The following is a 25,845-nucleotide window of genomic DNA, read 5'->3' as shown; positions in this document are numbered from 1 at the left end:
CTTGACCTTGTTTTTGGTCTGGCTTTGTGACCTCAGGAGCTGATAAACATCATTATTGGAAACTCTGAGAATGCCCTGTCACCCACACAGCTCTGCCCTTTCTGGATTTTCAGCGGTCCGCCCACCAGCTGCAAATGGCTGAGGCTTTGGTCAGTGTGGGAGAAGAGAGAGGAATTTGTTCAGCTGAGTCATGACCCAGGCCCCCGCGTATGATACAAAACCAGTTAAAGCCCCCTTGTCTGCATCCTGAATCCATGACACAGTGGCCTTGACGAAGGCAGAATCTCGGCTTCGTTTCACCTGGCAGCCCCTTTTCCCTTGGAAGGCAAGGGGTTGGGGTCCTTGTTGTTCATAAAAGATGAATAAGGCACACAGGCAAGGGGGGTAATTGCTTCCACTTCACCCACGCTCCCTCCCCCAGAAATGTTCTCTGGCCAAACCAAATCCAGGGCTCCCAGAAGACCCAGCCTACCCAGAGCCAAGAGCAACTCCCACCTCCCTGCCGCCACTTACTGTCCCCAAGGGCCTATCCAGAAGTTCTGGTCGGTAAGCTTAAAAATAGTTGAGTGTGTGGTGACAAGCTTTGTGGATTTGCTTTGTAAAAGTATTCTGAGCAGGGAAATAAACCTTTCAGCAGCTTCTTTTTCCACTGCTCTGGGGAGTAACCACTTTCTGCTGCCGTAAGCACTTCAGGTACCTTGAGGGTAGGGGGCAGGGGTGCTGGAGGGAAGGGGCAGAACCCACTCAGGGCATGGATGGGGGTTACTCGGTAAAGGGGAGAAGTGTCTTGTCAGAGAAGCAGGTCTAAGAGTGCCAGCAACTCCTAGGATTCAGACAGACATAATCCAGGCAAGGGAACATTTCTACACATGCCGCAAGGAGAAGGAAATTCCAAGCTCCTGAGTTTTGGCATCCAAGGCCCTTCCGGATCTAGTTCTGTGCACCTAGCATGGCCCCTCCCAGACATAATTGTCTAACAAACAGAATCGTTAGCAGTTTTCTCATCACATCATGATGCTTCATGTGACCATACCTTCCCACACTCTGTTCCTTCTGCTAGGAAGGCCCTTTCCAGCCCTGGACCCTCACCACCATCCCCAACTCCCCAGCCACCTATTCAGTCATTAAAATCCAGCCAGGAAGTTTGCCTTCTTGAAATTTTTCCTGATTCCCTTCACAGTTAATCACTCTATTTCCTAAGCAACAATTCTGCCATCATTGCATGTATCACATGCTGGGCTGTTCCCTCGCAGGGTTTGTTTTATTCATCTTGATGTTTTTGTAACCTCACACAGGATCTGGCAATAGTAAGTACCGCCAAACAGGTTAATTGAACAAATAAAAGGCTGTAATATTACTGCCAAAGAGGACGAAGAGACAGAACTGCCGGTTTTCAGGGAGCTTGGGTCAGTTCAGGACCCTGGGGCGTTGAGAGTTTATGCCCTCTTCCTTCCAAGTGGACAACATCTGTCCCAGTAAATCACTCGGTTAGAAGTTGTCACAAATTACACAGTAAAAGACTCTGAGAACTTTTGAGTTAACAGAGAACCTTAGCATCATCTTTTTCCTTTCCAGCATTCCCTTGAGTTAAGATGCAGTGATCCTATTTTTACAGGTGAGAAAACAGTTTCCACAGAAGAGGCAGGAGATGAGGAGAGCAGAGCTGGGGCTCAACACAGATTGCCTGTTTCCAGGAATTTTCTCTTTCTACAAATGGCCAAAAACTACTGAAAACAGAAAAAAAATGTGTGCAAAACTCTTTATGTTAGATGATGATGATGATGATGATGATTTTCAGAAACTGTAAAACCCAAATAAGATTTTGTTTGTCCGAATTCAAGAAAATCACTGAGGGGCTAGGCATAGGGCAGCAGAGAATAGGATGTGTCCCCACCAGGATCCCTAATTCAGAAGAGCCGGACCACCCTCCTTGGTACAATGTTGATACTGATACTGCCATCCATTGAGAACCACTATCAAGATGGGGGCAGTGTGGTCATCAGAGGTCAGGCTCTGGGACCAGGCTGTCCAGGCTCAAATCCATGCTACTCAATCTCCCTGTGCCTCAGTTTCCCCATCTTTAAACTGATGGTTGCAATTAGACCTAACTCACAGAGTTAAGTTATACCATAGAAAACATTAAATAATCAGTAAGTGTCACTTCTTAGGTGCCGGGTATCACCCTGAAACCATCAGATTCTTTACCTTTTTGTCCTAATATCAACTCATTCAGGTCTTATCATTTCTGTCTTACCTATTAAATACCTGGGGCTCAGAGATTAGGTATTTTTCCCCGTGGCTATTCTGGATTTTGAATCCCAGTCTTTCTGAATTTAAAATTCTATGTATACTCTCTCTGTTTCTCTGAAGCTCCTGGAACCACTGCTCCTTTGAGACTCTGCAAGAGGAAGTCCTATGACTCCAATAATCTATGAGGGTCCAGATGACAGACTGGGATTCCCTGAGCCCTCCTCAGCTTTCCAAGTGAGAGGCTGAAAGCTCTTCATGGAGCATGGGTGTATCTTGCATAAATACCCAGAGGCTTGGGAGGCAGAGGGAGAAATATTTGGAGCCAGCAAGTCTAGTCAATTAATACGTGCTTGGGAGTCAATTTTAAAGCTGAAAGATCTTTTGTAAGTACCAAGCGACATTAAATTAGTCTGAGGGCAGATCCTGCCCGCAGAGTAGGAGGTGCCCAAACTGATGCGTGCGTGTGTGTGTGTGTGTGTGTGTGTGTGTGTGTGTGTGAATTATCTGCTGGTGATACATAGGTGCTGACCCTCCAGTTGTGAGGGCGGAATTCAGTAAATGGGTGCTCTTGGGGAGTGAGGCAGGAAGAGTCCAAACCTCTCCTTCACACGGTACAGGCATTTGGTCTTGCAGAAAAGGTTCGCCATCAGTCTTGACGGAGTCATACTTGGAAGGGAAAGGTCTGGGCGGGACCACCCATAGGGAACCAGTGTGCCGATGCCTATAGCCTGGTTTGGATCAGGCAAAGCGAGAGAAGTGTGGTTAGTGTTTAGCCAAAGGGTACGGCAGGGCTATAAATGGGAGAAAAATGAACCCTGAGCTCAGAGACGGAAACGATATACAACCTGTCAGGAAGTGGAGTCCAGTGTAGGTCTGGAAAGTGGCTCAGAAAGGAGTGATGGATGGTGTGAGGGCCTGGCGGCTCTGGGAGCGCTGGATGCCTCCTCCACAGTGTAGGGTGAACTGGTCTCTGCAAAGCTCTCAGGAGGGTCAGGGAGTCACCCTTTCCTTTCCGAACCTAAAGTCTTCTCCAGGTGGATCTCACTTTATATCTCAGGAATGTTTCTGTTTTTCCTTCCCTGGGGGGGGGGAGTGGGGAGGGGGGTAGAGAAGAGTTTCCTTGTGGACGACAGATGTTTGAATCCAGGTCCATTCACCAGCTAGCTCTCTGCAACTGCGAGCAAAGTCCCTCTTGTCTTTCGAAATCATTTCCTGATCTGCGAAATGAGGAATAGACTCAAAAGAGTCCCCAAGCTTTCTTCCAGTGTCACCTTTCCATAATTTACAGAACTGGCAGCTCTCTGTTTTTGTGAATTTTCTGCAGAACTCCAGAGTCTTTCTGAGATGTCCTGTCAACCAGTTCAGTAAATTTGGGGATATCTAGTGGGTAAGGCTGTGTTCAAAAGAACAGCCTTGTTTTTATCTGTTTTAGGGGTTCATTAAATTCTCATAAGACATCCTTTGGGGAGAAAATGATACTTACATACACATTTATTTGTATGTATGGTTTATTTTGTGAGCTTAATTCTTTAAATGAAATTTATGGCAGTGTATAAAGATAACTTTTGCAACATGGATAATAATTGCCTCTTGTTGTTTAGAATATCACCTTTTATTAATAATAATTCCACCTTGTATCTGTGAAGCATGTTAGAGCTTATAAAAGCTAATTGTTTGTGTAATCTTAACTGGTCCTCAAAACCACCTGTGAACTAGGCTTTTTTCTTTTTATTCATTTTTTAAATTGCTTTTTCAATTATAAAATGAATACAGGTGTAGCTGGGTGCTAGGTTAAATATTTAACATTTTTTTTCTTCTGGTGAAAAAAGAGCTACAGGCTACAGTGGTCATCCTTGAAAAGGTGATTCAGTTTTAATTTTTTTTAATAGAAGTATGGTTGATTTACAACATTGTGTTAGTTTCTGGTGTGCAGCAAAGTGGTTCAGTTATGTATATATGTGTGTATATATATATACATATATTCTTTTTCATATTCTTTTCCATAATGGTTTATTACAGGATATTGAATATAGTTCCCTGTGCTATACAGTAGGACCTTGTTGTTTATCTATTCTATATATAGTAGTTTGTATCTTCTAATCTCAAACTCCTGATTTATCCCTCCCCCACCCCCTTTCCCCTTTGGTTACCATAAGTTTGTTTTCTAGTCTGTGAGTCTATTTATGTTCTGTAAATAAGTTTATTTATATCATTTTTTTAAGATTCCACATATAAGTGATGTCATATGATATTTGTCTTTCTTTGTCTGGCTTACTTCACTTAGTATGATCATCTCCAAGTCCATCCATGTTGCTGCAAATGGCATTATTTCATTCTTTTTTATGGTTGAGTAATATTCCATTGTGTATACATACACGCCACCTCTTCTTTATCCATTAAGATGATTCTCTTTTGAGTCAAGAACGTGGCTCCCTTTCCCCAAATGGAAGGAGGGGGGTTTACCACCAGAGGCAACCAGTGCTCTTGTTAGGGGAAATGAGCTTTGCAAATCTTGTCTCTGCTATGGTGATCCAGATGCTCTCAAAGAGTTCAGGGAAGGAAGGAAATGAGAACTTTTATTCTGGGTATCTAAATAGGGGAAAAAAAGAGTAGCCCCCGCTATCAGCATCTAGAGAAAGCCCGCATGCAGCAGCGAAGACCCAATGCAGCCCAAAAAATTAAATAAATGAATAAAGAAGGAAAGAAAGAAAGAAAAGAAAAAGGACCCCTGTTCTAGGCTGGGAGGAAGACTATGCATTACTGGTACACAGTTGACTGAGCCGCTACGTCTGATACGGCACCCCTGGCAGCACTTGCCCTTTGGTTCCAGATGGAGCGAACAAGCTGAGCTTGGAGATCTCTGGGCCTGAAAACTGAGGACATTATGGCCACAGGCTTGGGGCCAAGGGTGGAAGCCCTGTCCTTAGAAGCAGCACAGTGGTGGCTCATGCGAGGACCTGAATCAGCAGTGGCCCAGTGATATTTTCATGACCTCGTAGCAGGGGTCAGCAGACTTTTATCATAAAGGTCCAAATAGTAAATAGTTTGGGCTTTGTGGGCCACGTGGTCTCTGTTGGAAAGACCCAGCTCTGCCCTCGTAACATACAAGCAGCCATAAGTGATACGGGACAGAATAGGTGTAGCTGTATTACAGGAAAACTTACAGATATAGTTAGTGGGCTGAATTTGGCCTGTGGGCCATGGTGTGATACCCCTGGCTTAGGAATTTCCCAGAATAGAATGACTGAGTCCAAGTGTACACATTTTTTTCCAGTTGTTTTAGGTGTTATCAAGTCACCCTCTAGAAAAGTTGTATCGAATCCTTACCATCCATGCATTAAGGTACTTGCTTCCTTCCATGGTCCTCAATTCTTGGTATTTTTATTTTTTAAAAGAACCAGAGAAAATATGTGTACTCTAATTTTGCATATGAAAAATGTTAAAAAATGTTAATCTTCTCTTCTCACCAAAGATTACAAAGCAAGAAATCAGCAAATTTATGACTAGAAGGTGCTTCAGATTAAATCAGTGCATTGAGCGTGGAGAATCTCTGCAACGTGGGGACGGATTGTGTGTGGGGAGGTATGAACAGCAAAGATAGGGAAAGGCTGAGGGGGGGGTCACATGAATTGCAGTTGAAAATAACTTCTGCCTTCTTCATGATTGAATGAGCACACGGCTGATCAAGGAACTCTCAACACATCTGCTTCGGATTCTTGTTACCCAAGACATTATGTGACTTTTGTGGGCTTGCTTCTTCATGAGAAATGTGCTGGCTTGATTTCATGTCCCCTCCCTTTACCGCATATCTACCCAATAGGAGCCAGGCACCAGGAGGAAGGACACCCACTGGGGTTCTAGGTTAACCCCTTTAAAATCTTCTAGGGTGGGAGACATATTGGCTCGTTTGTTAAAATTCTCTTTTGTTTTGTGATCTGCCAATGACCAGCCATACACTAGCCAGGGAGGTGTGAGGTTAACTGGTAGAGTTCATTCTTTGGGGACACAGATCTGATTTGAGTTTCAGCTCTGCTCTAGAGTGGCTGTGGAGTCTTAGATATACTCTCGCTGGGCCCATTTCTTCAAATGTAAAATTGAGAAGAGTAAAACCTCCCCCTTAAGGTGTTAGTGAAGAGTCAATAAACACACATAGGTAGAGTGTCTAGTCAAGTGTGAGGTATGATTTGTCCAATCCTAGGGCATTGCTCACAAACCTGGAATGTAACTTAGAGAGCACTGGGTATCTAGGGAGAAGACCCGGGTTGCACTGACTACTTCAGGTGGGCAAGGATTGGCTGGGTTACTGGGATCTCTCAAATCACATTTCATAAAAAATAACCTGCATGGAGAGAAACTAGGGATTACTAATTAGGGATTAGGTCCATCAGTCTAGTTCAGGAGAAGTTGATTTGGTCCCAGAAAGCACTTTAAGTACTTACAATACAAGGTCATGTGTTTTAGTCTTAGAATAAAGAAATTAATCCTGATGCTAAGGAGACTCATACCAGAGAGAGAAATAGCAGAACTTAACATGAAACATTTTGAACATATTCTGAGAAAGGGTTTAATGGAAAAATCATAGGATGCTACAGAGACAAAGAGAAAAGTAACTAACCTAATGGTTTGAATGGCTGGGATTAGGAAAGACTTCTCATAGGGGTCACTTAGAAGTTTAAGCCTTACAGAGTGACAATATGGAGTATATGTGAGTGGGTTAGTGTCAATGTGTGATGTGTGTGTGTGTATGAGAGAGAGAGGAGAGAGAGAGAGAGAGAATAAAGGCACTCAAGCAAGGGAATTCATGACTGAAGAAATGAAACTGAATGGTACATATAAGGGAATAGAAGTTTGGTGTTGCAAGAGATGTAAGGTGATAGTTGGGGTAATAGCAAAAAAAATGAGGTCGGTTATGAAATACTGGTCAAAGTCTTGAGGTCTTCATTCTTTGGAAGCCATTGAAAGGTGTTCTGCAGGACAGTGGCAAGATCAGATTCATGTTTCAATGCTTTACAAAGATCCCCTTGGCTTCAGCATAGAGCATGGATAGAGTGGCCAAACCAGAGGCAGAAATACTAGTTAGGAGGCTTTGCAGTAGTTCGGATGAGAGACGGTGGTGGTTGAACTGGAGAAACATGGTGGGGAAGGGGAAGGAGATCTGTTCAGTCACTATTAACTGGTAAAATTAGCAAGCGTGGGCGTGGCTTTCATGTGGAGGGTGAAGGAGAGTGATGATAACTCCCAAGCTTTTGATTTGAGCTCCGGAGCTTGATGGGACCATGCCTTGAGACTGGAACAGTGGAGGAGGTGGAGATGAAGAGTTTAGAGAGAAGAAGAGAGACTTCAATCAGGGAGTTCTGGGCTGGAAGCAGATGTTCTGGCTTCTGAAAAATTTTTCCACTGTCTATGGGCAAACTGTGATCCTTCCTTAGCTTTAGCTTCTCCGGTTCTATCATGAAGGCACCAGACTCAAGACTGTTTCCCAAACATGCGTCTGTAGCCTCATAATTGTCAACTCTGATTCAGTAGGTTGGGTGTGTCCTCTGGGAATCAATATTTTCAAAGTTTCCCTGGTGACGTTGCTTCTGGTTTTGGGGACCTGTGCATCAGGAGAGCCCTGAGGATTCTGACAGCTCAACGATCTCAGTGCCCTTTTCCCCTAGTCCTTCCTCCGTCCTGCCGACTCTGCAGAGGCAAGCTGGCCTCTGACCTTCAGTGTGGCTCCACAGTCCCTGCCACTGTGTGCCAGTAACCACAGCTTGTCTCACTCTTGCCCCTGTGCCCTTCCCACTACCCCCACATAGGGGGAAGAAGCCAAGATGATTGCCTCTCACACATATTGAGGCAACTCCCTGCTGTGTTTTTTTTAAGGACATATGGTTACTCTCCTACTGGGGTAATCTGTAAAAAATTGCTTCTGTGGCTCATTGGAATGAAGTGTTGGTTATTTTTTTCCAAGTGTGGTAGTCAATGCGGAAAAAAAAAACAACCAACTTCTTCAAAAATCAATGTTTTGTAGATAGAGCACATTTCGACATTGAGTTTTATTCTTCCAGCTATGCTCAGAGAACACATTGCCTGCCCTCAGTGTTTTCACTGATCCCACTTCCTGCTACAGATGAGCTCAGCAGATGCTGCATGTAGACATGAGGAAAAATCATTCAGTGCATCTGAAAAATTCCCTGGAGCTTGGCCATCAATAGAGAGGCTTTAGGTGTTACTTCTCACAACTTGCAAATAACACTAATTGCACTGAGACCTCCAGGTTGGACCAGGAAGTGGTTCCCTTACACCACACATGAGAATTGGGGGCTGGAATGAGACAGTACAGGTCTTTCCCTCACTGCAAGGCTGAGATCAATTGTTGACTTCTAAACCCAAAAGGGATGTGGGACTCTGGTGAGAATCGCAAAGGCCTGGAATATGAGAGTTATGTGCAAAGATGAAAGGTAGCAGGCTTTTTTAGCCTGGAGGCACCGTAGAATGGCTTAACTATAACCTCCTCCCATATACAGAGGGTTCTCCAATGAGGTAAGCCCACTACTGGATCCCAGGCTGTTCTACAGCAGAGACCATATCTTATTTATTTTTTATTCTTTCCATGGTGTCCACTACAAAGTGGTGGCTGAGGAAGCTGATTCAACAACTATATTCCCAGATCTCATTACAGAGTTTAACTTTGGGGTCCTTCAAACCTAGGTTTGAATTCCAGTTACACCAGTTACAAACTGTGTAACTTTGGATAAGACACTTGAACTGCGTGTGTTGAAATTCTCTTACCTATAAAATGAGGTTAAAATACTGACCATGTAGGGCAATTTTGAGGATTAAGAGAGAGTATGTGTATCTAAAATACCTACTAGAAAGCCTGGAGAATTGATTAAATGTCTGTTGAGTGAAGGGCTACATAAAGCTCTGGAGAGCGTTCAGATCGGCTACAGAAGACAGGTAAGTAGCGTGACTTGAAGTACTGATTTGCCTTGGACAGCGCTGGCTTAAGTAGGTTGAACAGACGTGAGGATAGATACCTGAAGGGACAAGGAAATATCCCTGTAGCCTTGGAAGAACCTTAGCTTCATGGCTTGTGGCCACTTAGTACTGTGGTTGTGCACAAGCAGTGTGTGTGTGTGTGTGTGTGTGTGTGTGTATGTGTATGTATGTGAGAGCATGTACATGCATGTGATGTCTAGTGTGTACTACCTGGATGTATTTTGAGCTTTCTGGAAACTTGGCTGGTACCTAATCCACCTCTGCCTTTCCCTCTCTCCTGGAAACTGGAAACACCCTGGGTTTCAATACATGTGAGATGAGAACCAACAGTGATTAGGTGTCTTCTACAATCTGAGAACAGAAAGAAAAACAAACAAACAGAAATTACTCTCTCCCTCCTACTGCTTACATTCTTGTGGCAAAGTCAGATTCTCTTGGAAGCCTTCTCCTACTATAGTTGTTATAATGTATTCACCGTACAATTGATTTATTTAAAAAGACTAGAACATTACAGATAAAGGTACAGCTCCTTTTTCCTCTCTCTATTATCCTCCTCCCTACAAGGCAATCACCAGCATGAATTTTGTAGTCCCTATTTTCTATGTTTATTATGGAATGTATCCATAAATGATATATGTAGTTGCTGGGATTTTTTTTAAAAAAAGTTTTTACATAGTGATTTCATACAATATTCTTTTTAACAACTTGCTTTCCCCCTTTTTTTCTACTCAATATTGCATTTTTAAGATCTATTTATATCTTTATATACAGGTCTCATTCATTCATTTAGTTTTTATTATTGGAGTACATTGTATGAACATACAGCCATTTAATTGCTTATTTCCTGTTGAAAGACATAAAGATTGCTTACAATTTTTCTCCATTCCAAACAAACAATGTTACAGTGAACATCCAGGATACCCTGGTACATGTGAGCAAGCATTTCTCTAAAATAGAATTGCTAAGTCATTGGGTGTGCATATTTTAAATGTCATTATCCTCAGCCAGTTTCTCTCCAAAGTGACTGTACTAATTTACACTCCCACCAGTAGGGTATGAGAGTTCTGTTTTCTCATGTCTTTACCAACAGTTGGTGTGGACAGACTTTTTAATGCCTGTCGGACTATTTGGTATGAAATGGTGTTTCACTCTTGTTTTAGTTTTCATTTCCTTTATCACTAGTGAGGATAATCATCTTTTCATACGTTCACTGAATTGTCTGCTTCCATCATTTGCCCACTTTTAAGTTACATTGTTGGTTTGTTTAAACTGACATATAATTTCTCTACCTATTCAGGATTCTAATTCATGTTGGTTTTATATATTACAAATATATTTTCTAAGCCTGCCATTTTTTTCTTTAGTACCTTTTGTGGAAGAGAACCATTTAATTTTGAGGTCGCCAGTTTTAGCGATTCTTTCCTATAAACTACTGATCTGAGAGTTTTCTAAGAAATCTGGTTCTTTTCTCCTAAAATTATTACCCTAGATTTTCTTCTAATTAATTTTTTATGGTTTTATTTAATTATTTTCATGTGAGATGCAAGTTTTTTTTTAAATTGTATTTATAATTTATTCTGATTTAATTATCTTTGTAGTTTCTATCTTTCAATTTATCTAATTTTTATTTATTTTTTATTTTTAAAATGTTGAGCCTTCTTTTAATTTATTTATTTTTATTTTTGGCTGTGTTGGGTCTTCGTTTCTGTGCGAGGGCTTTCTCTAGTTGTGGCAAGCGGGGGCCACTCTTCATCGCAGTGCGCGGGCCTCTCACTGTCGTGGCCTCTCTTGTTGTGGAGCACAGGCTCCAGACGCGCAGGCTCAGTAGTTGTGGCTCACGGGCCTAGTTGCTCTGCGGCATGTGGGATCTTCCCAGACCAGGGCTCGAACCCGTGTCCCCTGCATTAGCAGGCAGATTCTCAACCACTGCGCCACCAGGGAAGTCCGAGATGCAAGTTTTAAATGGAAAATCTTGCCATTTATTGTTTACTTTTTCCTTTCACTGATTTATAATGCCACCTGTGTCATATGCCAGTTTCTCACACGTATTTGAACTTATTTAAGAGCTTCAAATTCTGTTCCATTGATCTGACTTTCTCCCCCTGTTCCAATATCACTGTTTTAATTTCAATAGCTTTAAAATATAAATGTCTTAAGAGATACATAGTTAAGTGCTACCTCTTATTTTTGTTTCCTCCAGAATCAGCTTGGTTAATATTTGACGTTGATAATTTGCAAATTCAGATGGATTTTAGAATAAGTATGCAGAGTTGTAAAGGAAAAATCTTGTTGAGATTTTATTTGAAATCTCATTGAATATATTAAGGATTTAGATCAAATTAATAGCTTTGTGATTTTTTTTTTTTTTTTGCGATACGCGTCCCTCTCACTGCTGTGGCCTCTCCCGTTGCGGAGCACAGGCTCCGGACGCGCAGGCTCAGCGGCCATGGCTCACGGGCCCAGCCGCTCCGCGGCATGTGGGATCCTCCCAGACAGGGGCACGAACCCGTGTCCCCTGCATCAGCAGGCGGACTCTCAACCACTGCGCCACCAGGGAAGCCCCACATTAATAGCTTTGTGAATTTTAACATCTCCATCCATGGAAGTGGCACAGTTCTCTATATATTTTGTTTTCTCTTATGTTTCTTGTAACATTTTATAATGTTCTCCACAAGGTTTTACTTAAGTTTATTTATGAACGATTTTGATTTTTTATAATGACTATACTTATATTACATTATTACTGATTTGTATACATTTTTGTGTATTATTCAGCCGTTCTGAAATCTCGTAGTTGCTCCATTAGTTCATTTACAGCTTTTCTTGATTTACTATATTGATAATCTTAATATAATCTCTAAATATGTAATTACAACTTCCAACTCTTATGCCTCATTTGTTTCTCTTGTCTCATTTCATAGTTAGGACATGCAGTTGACTAGCAATGGTGAATTATGTGGACTATACTGTTATCTTCTCTTGACTTTAATAGAAATGCTTCTAAATTTCAGCATTAAGTTTTATTTGCAGGGTTTTGATAGCTACTTATTAGATTAAGGAAGTTTCCTGCTGTTGATAATTTGCTAAGAATTTTGTCTTAAATAAATGTTGAATTTTATTGCAAATTTTATGTATTCAGTATCTATTGAGACATCCGTTTGTTTTCTCATTAAATTGCTCATATGTTGAATAATCATACCTTGATAGATTTTTTTTTTTTCTTAGTGACTCATACCTGTCTTTCTGTGATAAATTCTACTAGGCCACAGTGCTTGTTGGTTAGGCTTAGAACAGTGCTAGGTTTAATATGCTAGTATTTTGCTTAAGATTTTAAAATGAAGATTTTTGCAGCCTAATAAATTCTTTTTTGTACTTAAATTCTTTTTAGAGGGATTTGTGTCTAGTGTTACTATCTTTTCTGACATTCTAATTTCAATCTATACAATTATTTTCTACTAAACTCTTCCACCTGCTATTTTCTCCATACCTGCTAGAACTTAAAAGCCACATTCTATCTTGGTCTGCACTCTAATTGTATTACCCAAATGTGCACTTTTCCAACTGCATGACAAATTGTTATTTTTTGATACCCATTTGCTATGCCAATTGTACTCTCACAGTAGTAAGTGGGATTCTTAAGTAGAGAAAATCAAGTTATTCTTCATTTAGTCATCTTAGCAATGGCTAATAGTGAAATTCCCAGATAAATCAAATGAATATCTCAATTACCTTCCACAAAACAATTCATTAATAAGTATTAATTAAATTGGTAGCATCCCGTGTGCTAGGCACTGTGCTCAACACTTTATATACGTGATATTGCATAAAACTTACAAATACTGTATGGTATAGGTAGTGCTGTTCTCAGTTTAGAGATATTAAACCTTGAGTTTATGGAGTTAACTAACTTACTTAAGTTACATGAGTGTTAAATGGGATTTTCATCCTGTCCTATCTGATGCCAAACAATACACTCTTAGCCATTTTGCTACACTGTGTCTATACCAAGGTTTGGAGACCCTAATGCCATTCATGATAACTCCATGCCAGGACACAACAGAGTTTAACCTGTCGACTGAAAATAATGCACACCCTAAAGTTGAGAATTACGTTTTTATTCAGCGGACTTGCTGAGAACTTAAGCCTGGGAGACAGCCTCTCAGATAGCCCTGAGGGACTGTTCTGATGAGGTAAGGGAGGAGCCAGGACATACAGGACTTCAAACAGATGAACAAAAAAAACCCAGGATGTTGAACATCACAAGATTACTGCTAATTAAAGAAAACCAGACATCTCCAGTTAATGAATTTAGCACTTTTTTTGTGTCTGAGAAGATGCAAGAACCTGGGCTCATTGAAATCATTCCTTTGCTATACGCCTTAACTATCCAGGGCCAGTATCCTGTTTTTCTCCATCCTGAATCCCCTCGGGTGCACAGTTAGAGGTGGCTGCAGTGGCTGATGACTTGCTGGCCGCAACGTCCTTTGTTTATTCACATGGCAGACAACATTTTTCATCCACAAACCCAACACTGTCTCCTGGTTAACATACTCCTTATATCTTAGCTCTCTGATTAACAGATAAGAATTCTGCTCCAGGGCATACACATTTTGTTTGTTTGCTTTGTTTTGTCTTATGTGTGTCTCATTTCCCTTTATTTCTCTTACACTACACCATAGAAATAGCTACTCATGCTTTGACATCTTCTTTCTTCTGTCTTCCTGCCCTTATGTTCAATTTCCTCATTTCTAGTTATTCTCATTAATGCTTATTGATTTTTTTTTTTACTTTTATACTAAACAAAAAGAAATCAGGAAAGAATTAAAAAAGAAAAGAAGTTGTCCTACATTGGAATACTGTGCCTCCAAGGCGGGAATCTGATGTTGGATTCTCTCTGGGATGCCCTGGAGTCCTGGTTGGTGGCTGAAGCTGAGAGATGGTCAACACTTTAGTGAACTAACTTGGATGCTTCTCTACCCTGGGCCTCTCTGACAGGCAATACGCCTCATCTTTGTCAATGGGTAAGGGTTTCTTTGACTAGCCAGGCATAAGGCAGAACACGAAGGTGAAGCCGCTTGCCCAGTGGTGAATGTATTCCTGTTTTTGTAATCTACTTGCTGTCAACTCTCTTTTTTCCTTTATGATGTTTAATTGAAAATCACAGCCTAATGAGGTCTGGCCAGTTTCTTTCCTTTGGCTGAAGACTTGATGTTACTGCAAATATATATGAATAAGGAGAACAATTTCTGGAGAAATGGAAAACTTCAAGGGCTCTTAAAGGCCACTAGAAATGAGTTATTTATATGATGCATTTTCCCCCTTACATTTTAACAGATTAATTTATTACTAAGCTGGTGTTTCCTTCAACAATTATGATTTGTTTTTTGATGGTCTTGGAATATCCCTGGAACTCAAGTCCGGCCAATGAATCTAGATATTTTGTTGGTTGAAGTTCAGGGTCTCTGATCTCACCTGAATTAGCTCCTGGAAGTATGCTTGGAAATTTAAAAATTTGTGCTTTTACTTTTCCTCTTTCTTTTTAGCCCAGTTCAGATGTCATGTCCCTACAGATTTTTCCTTAATTCCTAAATTGTGATAGTGCATCCGTCATCTGCACAGCTAGAGAACTTGTATTTGAAGTGTTTCATTTGCCCCGTGCAATGAGATGCAATGCGGTTGAGGAGAGGATATGAGTATTGGAGCAGGGCAGGAGAGGATATGAGTATTGGAGCAGGGCAGGAATGTGTTTGCATCTTGGGATGAGTATTTACCAGCTAGGTGATCATGACATCTCAATATTTCATTTCTGTGAATGATAATCTTCAAAATAATAATGCTGATAAAATACCTGCCTCATCTTGTTGTTGGGAGAATTCAATGAGGTCACATATATATTAGACTTGGTGCACAGGAGAGACAATAACTGTGATTTCCCATTTCTTTGAGTTTATCTCCACCATCACTTGTACATGTGAAGTGCTTTCTACAGCACTTGTAGAAACAATGATTCTGTCTTTCCATAACATTAACTTTGCAAGCTAAGCGATTTTCATCATGGGAATATATCTCATGAACTGGCATGCCTTGTTTTGGTAACTTAGTCAACCTCATAGGCTTTATTTGAGATAACCTCATAAAAGTATTATTTTGTTTCATGTAGGGACTTAATTCTTGAAAGTTACTTAGTGTTATTTTTTACAAAATTAAATCCTCTTTTAGAGCCAGCTGGGGAATGCACTATTAAAGTGAGTCACGTGGTTAATCCTTTTGTGTAAAGTAACCTTTTGGAAAGTGAATAATCCTCTGTAATTTATGATGCTTATATTCCGATACCAGTGCTTCTTAGAGAGGTGCCTGATCCACGTGCATCAAGTACTCTGTACAGTCTTCCATTTCTATTAAAAAAAAATTCCCACCGAAGCCAGGGATGGGTCTACATGGGTGATAATCTTCTATTGTGTGTAGTTTGTCTTTACATTTTAATGAATTAATGTAGAAAGGGGTTGGTATTAGATTCTCCACAGCACAAACTCATAAGGCTTTACTTTAGGAAGGCTCTAAGAGCCAAGGGAAAACGAGAAGGAAAGTAATATTATAGAGTATCTGTGTGCTAAGCATTGTGGTAAGCATTTTCACCAACATATCATGGTGTTATGAATAGCATTATTCCCCTTTTATTCGTAAGAAAAATAAGCAAAGTAATCTATGCAAGTGTCAGAATCACGATTTGAACTCAGGTCTGCTTAGTGCTAAATCCCTTGCTAATTCTAATAATGTATTCTTTCTTGAGTACAATCGACTGAGTTTAGCCAGGAAGTAAAATCTAAGATTTGTGTGGTATTTACCTTATTGGGAGTCACTTTAAAAATATCTTACTGTGCATTATCTTGGGGCCCAATTTTTATTTGGGTATATGCAGCATGGACCTAAACCTTGGCTCTGAGGTTAGCTTCAGTGAGGTTTTGAAGGAGTGAATACTTTCCCTTTTTTTTTCCATAGAAGATGAAATATGGACTGTTGCTAGAAGCCACAAAGCTGAGTATTTATTAAGTACACTTATCTCCCTTTCATCTATTTGGCCAATGTTCCCAACAATAATCTAATGTCCTCTAAAATTTTCCATGGAACAGGATGGTGACTCTAAATCCTGAAACGCTAAAGGAATCATTTAATGACCTGTGGTGAGTTGCTATGAAGTCATTCCAGACTTGCTATTGAGTATTCGGAGAAGACTCATGGGTAAGCTCCAAGTCTCTCCAAAATGATCCTGCTAGTTGCAGTCAAGGACTTTCTGGGGGTTTCTGGAAGTTCTAGATGACTCTTAAGGGAGTCTATTTAGTTCCGTTTGAGAATATAGTGCTAATAAGGCCAGTGGTTTGAGCCCTCTGAGCTAGTGCTCATAGACTATACTCTGCACTTTGGACAGCCATTTAGCACATAAATGATGTAGGTTGTACACAGGCAAAACAAAACAAAACAAAAAAACCCAGTGGGGATGGCTTAGTGTGTACATTAACTCTATTTACTCATTCAACCTGAATTTTTTTTTTTTTTTTGGGGGGGCCGCCCTGCTTGGGCATGTAGGATCTTAGTTCCATGACCAGGGATTGAACCTGTGCCCCTTGTAGTGGAAGCGTGGAGTCCTGACCACTGGACTGCCAAGGGAGTCCCCGACCTGAATTTTCTAAGAGCACATTTGGTACTAAACTCTAGGGATACAAGGCCAGTTTGAACTAAGACTGTCATTAAGTCTCTGACTATGAGGGATACATAAACAGATAATTATGTAACGTTACGACGCATACCATGCTAAAGGTAGCTATAGATAACATCTGTAAGATTATCAAAGGAAGGGTGTTGATTAATAACAAGTTGAGTTTATTAAGTATAATAAAAATGAGAATTATTATAATGGTGATTATCACTATTATAATTGATCTCTTAGTGATAATCCCACTGTTAACACCTGTACTTGAATTATTCAGTCCAGCAACCTTGAGGTACTGGTGATGATGATGATGATAAAGAATGCAATATTAAACACTATTTTTAAGACACTGTGTTGGATATTTAAAGATATTATTTTATTGGATCATGCCAGCAACTCTCTGGGTTTTTTTTTTTCTTTTTTTACTATTTTGGGTAATAACTTTCTGAGGTATTATTATCACCATTTTGGAGAGGACCAATCTGACGTTAAGAGTCTCCATAAATTCCCCAATCACTCAGTGATGACAAGGACGTTTCAAAACTTGGACTAATTGACTGCTCTTTTCATTTTTCTATCTTTCCTACCTGTATTTTTTCTCTTCTTCCCTTGACTTCTTTTCGTCTTCATTTCTTTTCCCATCTGCTATATCATTCTCTTTTTCATCTTAGTTTCCCTAACTCACGTTTTTATCACCAAAAGTGTGCCACTCTGCTGGGAACTGGGGATACAGAAAAGAGCAAAATACAGCCCCTGCTCTCCTGGTGCTCATGGCCCAGTGAGAAAAAGAAATAAGTAAATATGTAATTATAGTACAGTGTGGTAGATGTTGTGATAAAGATGTCTGCTGTGGAATTACAGTAGTCCCACCCTTATCCACGGTTTCACTTTCTGTGGTTTCAGTTATCCATGGTCAACCACAGTCTAAAAATATGAAATGGAAATTTCCAAGAATAAACAATTCGTGTTTTAAATTGCATACCATTCTGAGTAGTGTGACGAAATCTCCCACCCTCTCACTTTGTCCTGCCTTGGACTTGGATCATCCCTTTGTCCAACGTATCCCGTTAGTTAGTCACTTAAGTAGGCACCCAGGTAATCAGATCGACGGTCATGGTGTTGCAGTGCTTGTGTTCAAGGAACCCTTATTTTACTTAATAATGGCCCCAGAGCACATGAGTAGTGATGCTGGCAGTTTAGATATGCCAAAGAGAGGCTGTAAAGTTCTTCCTTTAAGTGAGAGGTGAAAGTTCTCAACTTAATAAGGAAAGAAAAAAAATCATATGCTGAGGTTGCTAAGATCTAAGGCAAGAAAGAATCTTCTACCCATGAAATTGTGAAGAAGGAAAAAGAAATTTGTTCTAGTTGTACCGTCACACCTCAAACTGCCAAAATTACTACCACGGTGCATGGTAAGTGCTTAGTTAAGCTGGAAAAAGCATTAAATTTGTACAGTAAGATAGTTTGAAAGAGAGAGCAAAAGACCACATTCACATAACTTTTATGACACTATACTGTATATATAATATATTATAATTGTTCTATTTTATTATTAGTTATTATTGTTCATCTCTTACTGTGCTTAATTTATAAACTAAACTTTACCATAGGTATGTGCATATAGGGAAAAACATAATATTTATAGGATTTGATACTATCCATGTTTTCAGACACCCACTGGGGGTCCTGGAAAATATTTTGCCACAGATAAGCAGGAACTACTACACAAAGTTCGGGCACATGGTCCCAGTTCAAAGTCTGTGAAGTCTTCCTGGAAGTGGTGCCTGGAAATGAGTTTTAAGGTAATATTTACACTCAGAGAATCACTAGTGCAAAGGTATGAGAGGCTGGAACAGTGGGATGCATTGGGGGTCTGTGGAAGCTTTAGAAAGGCAGAAACTAAGGGGGCTTGGGGAGGAGCTGGGTAGAGTAGATCCTTGTTTCCTGTGAAGTTAAAGTCTATTTTAGGTTTCCTTTTTTTTTTTTTTTTTTTTTTTAATGCGGTACGGTGGGCCTCTCACTGCGGTGGCCCCTCCCGTGGCGGAGCACAGGCTCCGGACGCGCAGGCTCAGCGGCCATGGCTCACGGGCCCAGCCACTCCACGGCATGTGGGATCCTCCCAGACCGGGGCACGAACCCTGGCCCCCCGCATCAGCAGGCGGACTGCCAACCACTGCACCACCAGGGAAGCCCTAGGTTTCCTCTTGAGAGCCCAGGTCATGTCACCATTTCCGATGCAAGTCACATGTGTGCCTCCAAATTGCTATTGACTGTGGCTCGCAAAGCTGGATGCTCAGGTTGACTTGCCCTCAGTGGCTGCTGTGACAAGATGATCAGGTGTTGGCTGTCCACTCCATGTTAGTGTAAAATGAAAGCAGACCACAGCTTAAACAGACACAGGCTCAGAGGAGAAGAAACTTCCATGTTCAGACCATTGAATTTGTGACAGAACTGTGCTCTGGGTTTGGCATATGCAGTCTCACTTAATCTGCAGCATTCTCCTTTGTGGAAGGAAAGAACCCTAAAAGAAATCGACTGGGTTGCACAGAAATCTGACTGTTGGTCTTAAAGAAACACTGTTTCTGATTGGTTCTGGAGTTATTCTTAACTGGAAGGGTCTTTGTTTTGTTCCTAGATCTAATTCCAATGTGTGTGTGTGTGTGTGTGTGTGTGTGTGTGTGTGTGTGTGTGTGTGTGTGTGTGTGTGTGTGTGTGTGTGTGTGTGTGTGTGTGTGTGTGTGTGTGTGTGTGTGTAGGCTTTCCCACACCAACAAGCAATTCTTGGACACCAGTAGGGTGTGCAAGTTGATGTGAGTTCAGATCAACTCAATTCTGACACTACCCAGAGATAGCCTCAGATGTCACAGGTAAAAGGCTCAGTCCCACAAGAGCACCCTCCACTTTAGAGGCCAGTTGCAAGCCCCGGTTGTGTTTCTGGGCTACAAATTGGAGGTTCCAAAGATGCCTTCTAACTCAGGATGCGAGTCCAACTTGTTACCTGTACTTCTGATCAACTGGCTATAAATCAAAGGTTCCCATGACCCCCTCCTTGGGTTCAGTGATCTTGCAGGAACGGTTCACAGAACTCAGGAAACTTGTTTATTTACTAGGCTATTGACTTTTTTACCAAGGGTATTGAAGGATATGAATCAACAGCCAGATGAACAGATACCTAGGATGAGGTCTTAAACAAAGGAGCTTCTGTCTTCATGGAGCTTGGGACCCAGCATGGTGCCTAAGGAAGCATTCTGGTTTCCCAACCCAGAAGCTCTCCAAAACCCCTTCTTCTGGGTTTTTATGGAGGCTTCATTATATAGGCATGATTGGTTAACTCATTGGCTATTGGTGATTGATTCAGCCTCCAGCCTCTCTCCCCTCCCTAGAAACCAGGGGGTGGGACTGAAAGTTCCAACCCTCTATTCCTGCTTGGTTTCCCTGGCAACCAGCCTCCATCTTTAGGTGCTTTCCAAAAAGTCATCTTCATGAATATAAAGCCAGCTGTGGTGGAAAGGAGCTTGTTATGAATAATAAGACACCCATTTCACCTTTATAACCCTGAAGAGTTTTCAGGAACTGAGGACAAGAGACCCAATACTATAACAAAAGATGCCCCCATTGCTCTCATCACTCAGGAGATTCCAAGGGGAGCTGTGAGGCAGGAACTGTGAATGAAGACCAAATATACATGAGAAATATATTTTTGTCATCTGAATGATCAAATATACATGTTTCTTATAAATCACAATATCATATGAGGCACTGCATAGGTGAGGACCGTTCTGTTCTAAACATGATTGCATTAAGCAGCTGTGTGTGATGCAGGAGTTGCTTAAGGCAGGAAAACATGGGAAGGTATAGATCTTGAGGTCTGCTTAGGAAATCTGATAGCTTTTGCCTTCACTGCACTGTTTCCATGGGCTGGCAGACATCCTTCCATTAGCATCTGCATACCTTGAGGTTTTTATCTGGCACAAACTGAATGTAGAAATCTAAACTAGATTCTGAGGTTGAAGACAAAGAACTTTGTTATTCCTCTTGCCTCATGCTTTTTGGCTGAAATGACATATATCAAAACATAAGATCCTAGAGGTGAGTTTAAGTTGCTTAAAAAAATACAGTATGTTGGGGACAGAGACGGGTTCTACAAATCAGAATGAGGAAAGGGAGAATCATGGGCTTTAAGACCAAGCATAGCCTGACTCAAGTTCTGGATCCTACAGTTGGAACACACTGAGTGGTGGGTTCTGGATATGGACGGGGGCCAGGGCTGAGGGCTGAGGGGCTAAATATGTTGGAGAAAGGAGTTAGAATAAAAATGTTCACCAGTGGGATATAAGTCATGGTTCTGAGTATAATCCAAAACATAGCATTCAGAGATAAAAACCACAAAAGAAAAAAGACATTTGAACTAAAGCATTAGTCTGAAGGGCATTGGAAGAGATTTGAGTCCATTATAAGTCAATGGCACAGAAACTCTGGTCCAGAGCAAGGGTATGTAGGAAAGGGGATGGGAGAGGGAGACAAGACATTTCATGGGCTTTGGGGATGGGACCACAGGGCATTTTCATAAGAACCCTGTGACTGTTTACAAATACCACGACTATGTAAATTTATATGAGTCAGTGAACTTCTCTGAGCCTCAATTTCCTCATCTATAAAATGTGGGTCATAATACTGCCTTCCAGAATGGCTATAAGGAATGTACATATATTTGGAAAGGAGGACTGCAAATTTACTTAGCCAAATATGTGTGAGATGTGTACTAAAATTACAGAATATTTTACATAAAAAGACAGTAGTAAATAGAGACATGTACCATGTTAATAGATCATACATTTTAATAAGGTGGCAGTTCTTCTCAAATTGATCAGTAGACTCAATACAGTAGCAATCAATTTCCCAGCAGGTTTTTTTTATATAGAATTTTATGTGAAGTTCCTGAAATTCACAAAGTAATTGAAAGCCTAGACTAGCCTAAGTAATTCTGAAAAAGAACAATGGTGATAGAACTACCCTGCCTGATTTCAATACCTACTATCAAATACATTAATTAATACAACATATTATTGACATAAAGGGAGATATAGATATCAGTGGAACAGAACTGAGACCCCAAATAAACCCACTTATACACATCAACTGCTTTTTGGAAAATGTGCCAATGTAATTAATGAGAGCATGAGTTGACTTTCAACAAATGATGCTAGATCAAATGGATATTCATATAGAAAACAATGAATTAACCCCTATCTCACAAATTATACAAAAGATAACTAGAAATGGATCATGGACCTAAATGTAGTAGCTCAAAGTAGAAGAAAATATAGGAATCAAATCTTTGCTACCTGATGTAGGAAAATTTTTCTTAGGATAGAAAAAATAAAACCTACAAAAAATATTATATTTCATCTAATATAAACATTTCTGCTCTTCAAAGGATACTGTTAATAGAATGGAAAGAAATATGTATGTCTAACAAAAGACTTTATCTAGAATATATTGACACAACTGAAAAAAAACAGCTAAATAAAAACAGGCAAAAATTTTAACGGACACTTCACAAAAGAAGACACAAATGGCCAATATATTAGCCTATGGAAATATGCTCAACATCACGAGTCATCAGGCAAATAAAAACTAAAGCTGCAAAGAGATCTCACTACACGACCACTATAATGGCTGTAGTTAAAATGACCGACATTAGGGGCTTCCCTGGTGGCGCAGTGGTTGAGAGTCCGTCTGCCAATGCAGGGGACACGGGTTCGTGCCCCGGTCCGGGAGGATCCCACGTGCCGCGGAGCGGCTGGGCCCGTAAGCCATGGCCGCTGAGCCTGCGCGTCCGGAGCCTGTGCTCCGCAACGGGAGAGGCCACAACAGTGAGAGGCCCGTGTGCCAAAAAAAAAAAAAAAAATGACCGACATTAAGTTTTGGTGAGTAGGGCAGAAACTAGAATCTCAGATGTTGCTAGCAGGAATGCGTAATGTTTTGGAAAACAGTTGGGCAGTTTCTTATAAAGTTAAACAAACATTTACCCTATGATCCAGCAATTCCACTCCTCGGTGTTTACCCCAGAGAAATATAAACACGTTCACATAAAGATTTGTGCTTAGATATTCATAACAGTTTTCTTCATAACAACCCCAAATGGGAAATGAGTTAAATATATAGGGCTGACCAAAAAGTTCATTCGGTTTTAAGTACAAATAAAAGACATTTTTCATTTTTACCAAGAACTTGGTATACTGAACAGCATATTCATTAACTGAATGAACTTTCTGGCCAACCCAGTAATTGGTGAATGGATAAACAATTTGTGGTCTATGCAAATGGTGAAATACTATTCTGCAATAAAAATGAATGAACTGATGTTACACAATATCATAAATGCACCTCAAAAACATTATGCTAAGTGAAAGAAGCCAGACTCAGAAGACTGCTCCCCATATGAATTCAACTGCATGAAGTGTTAGAAAAGGCAAAACTATAGTGATAGAAACAGATAAGTCATTCCCAGGAGTTCCATGGGAAGGGAAGGGATTTACTGCACAGTCACAAGGGTAATTTTTGCAGTGGTAGAAATTTTTTATATTATTATTGTAGTGTTAGTTATACAACTATATACATTTGTCAAAACTCACTGAAGTTTGCACTTAATATTAGTGAATTTTATCATATGTAAATTATAATTCAATAAAGCTTACTTTTAAAAGAACAGCCATATACTCATTGAGTAATATGAGTTTGTATGCCACTGCACAAGTAATAGAAAACAAAGTTATAGTTTAAAAATAAATCATTCATTGAACAAATATTGAATAATCACTTATTATATGTCAAAGTTTGGGCTAGGAGTTAAAGACAAAGTTATAAACTAGACAGTGGGTGGTAAGACAGGTTAGTAAACAGACAATTAAAATACAGTGTAACTGATATGATGGGGATAATCACAAGATGCTACAGGTACACAGAGAAGTGGTATACAGCCCAGCCCTGGGGGTACAAAAGGCTTTTTATTAAAGATAATAGAATGCAAATATGATGGAAAAATATATGTAAGTTAAGCAAACAGAGGCATGTGGGCAGTGATCCAAAGGGAGGATAACATGCACCTGAAACCTGGAGTAAGAAAGCAGGTGGTGACCTGTGAGTGAAACTGAAGCAAGATGTAAGCAGGTATAATCAAGATACAGCTGAGAAACAGAATTCATAGAATCTCATAATTCTTACATGTGGGAGCTAAGGCAAAGCAAGAGGACAAGGGCGTTGTTACTTTCCTAGCTTGAGAAACTGGGCAAAGGATGACATTATTCACTGAAACTGAAATGCAGGAGCACAAGGAATGGGTGTAGTGAAGGGGGGGGATGTGTTTTATGAGTGTTAACTACAAAGTGCCTGTGAGACATCCCAGTACAATCGGTAGAAGATCATTGAATATAAAAGTCTGGAGCACAGAAAACTGACCAGAAGGAGAGATGCAGGTTTAGGAGGTACGAACCTATCACAAGAGAGGATGAGATCAACCAGGGAGATGGAAACGGGAAACAAGATGGCCCCAGATTAAAAAAGGAAGGAATAGCCAGACAGCTAGGAGAATAAATAGAATACCGTGTCTCAGAAATGAAGGAAAGAGAATGCTTTGAGTGACCAACGGTATTAAAGTGCAGAAAAGTCAAGCGAGAAGAAAGGTGAAAATTGCACATGCAATCTAAAAGAGGGAGATAATGGGTCAGTTTTTCAAGTATAGCTTCAGTGGTGTGAAGGTGGGGAAGCCAGATACAGAGGCCTGAGGAGCAAGTGGGAGGGGATGAAATGGAGATATTCAGTACACTTCAGGGAAACTTCTCCGTGACAGAGAAGAGAGAAAATGTGGAATCTGGAGGAGGACCTGGGGATTGGAGGCAGTGCCTTGCCCACATGTTCATGGGATGCAGCCAGTAGGGAGGGAGAGATGGATGGAGTAACATTCCTGAGACGGCAGTAATGGATGGGATCCAGTTTTCAGTAGAACAAAGGATATTTCTTCCAGGCCATCAAGAGGGGAGAAGGGAGGTAGTGAGTGAAGATGCAAATGTGTAAGTTTTACGGCAGGAAGTTGAAGGAATTTTGACCCGTGTCTTCTATTTTTCTGTGGGAGGCAAGGTCATAGGGAAACTAAGGATGAAATGAGGGTCATGCATTTTAGAGAAGAGGTGACACTTCGAAATAGCTGCCGTGCAGAAGGGGGAAGGACTCTCTATTGAAACATGATGGGACTCCTGGGTATCACTAAAGGCCCAGTTAAGGTTGGGGACCATGAATTAAGACTGTTTCCGGTTCAGAGTGATTTCCGCCCCCCCCCCAAGTTACCCAGTAACCCAAGTGCAAGTATAGAGAAGAGCAAGCTGAATTCATTCAGGTTTTGGTCTACACAGGACTCTGTGAGATCCTTACAAAGCAAAAAAAATGAGGATTTTGAGAAAAGTAATGGCTGTGATGTGAATGTAATCTTAGCTGGATAATGAAGGAAGTGAAAATAAGGGACTCCTGGGAGATAAGGAGCAAGTAGAGGCATTTGTAAACTGGAAGTCCCTAGAAGGTTTATAAAATGATATATTGGGGATAATTAAATTGAGATAAGGTGGAAAGATGGGCAAGATCATAGGAAATAAAGAAGGTAAGGAATCTGAAAGGCCAGGATGTTGAATTATCCCATGCTGAAGTCACTAAAGATGAAAGTACTACGTGGGGTGGGCAGAAAGCCTGGATGGCTGGATCTTCAAAGCATCAGGAGGAGTAACTAGGACAGAATGTATAGGGTGACAGTGCCAAGGGGTATGGTGAGGCAAAACCCCAAGGTGAACATCTCCAGTGAGTGGGATCTGTGCAGAGGTCTGAGGAAATCTAACCTAGAAGGGGTCTGT

Source organism: Grampus griseus (genome assembly GCF_964374135.1).
Source record: "Grampus griseus genome assembly, chromosome: 6".
Taxonomy (NCBI): Eukaryota; Metazoa; Chordata; class Mammalia; order Artiodactyla; family Delphinidae; genus Grampus; species Grampus griseus.
Note: the sequence above shows the minus strand (reverse complement) of the source record.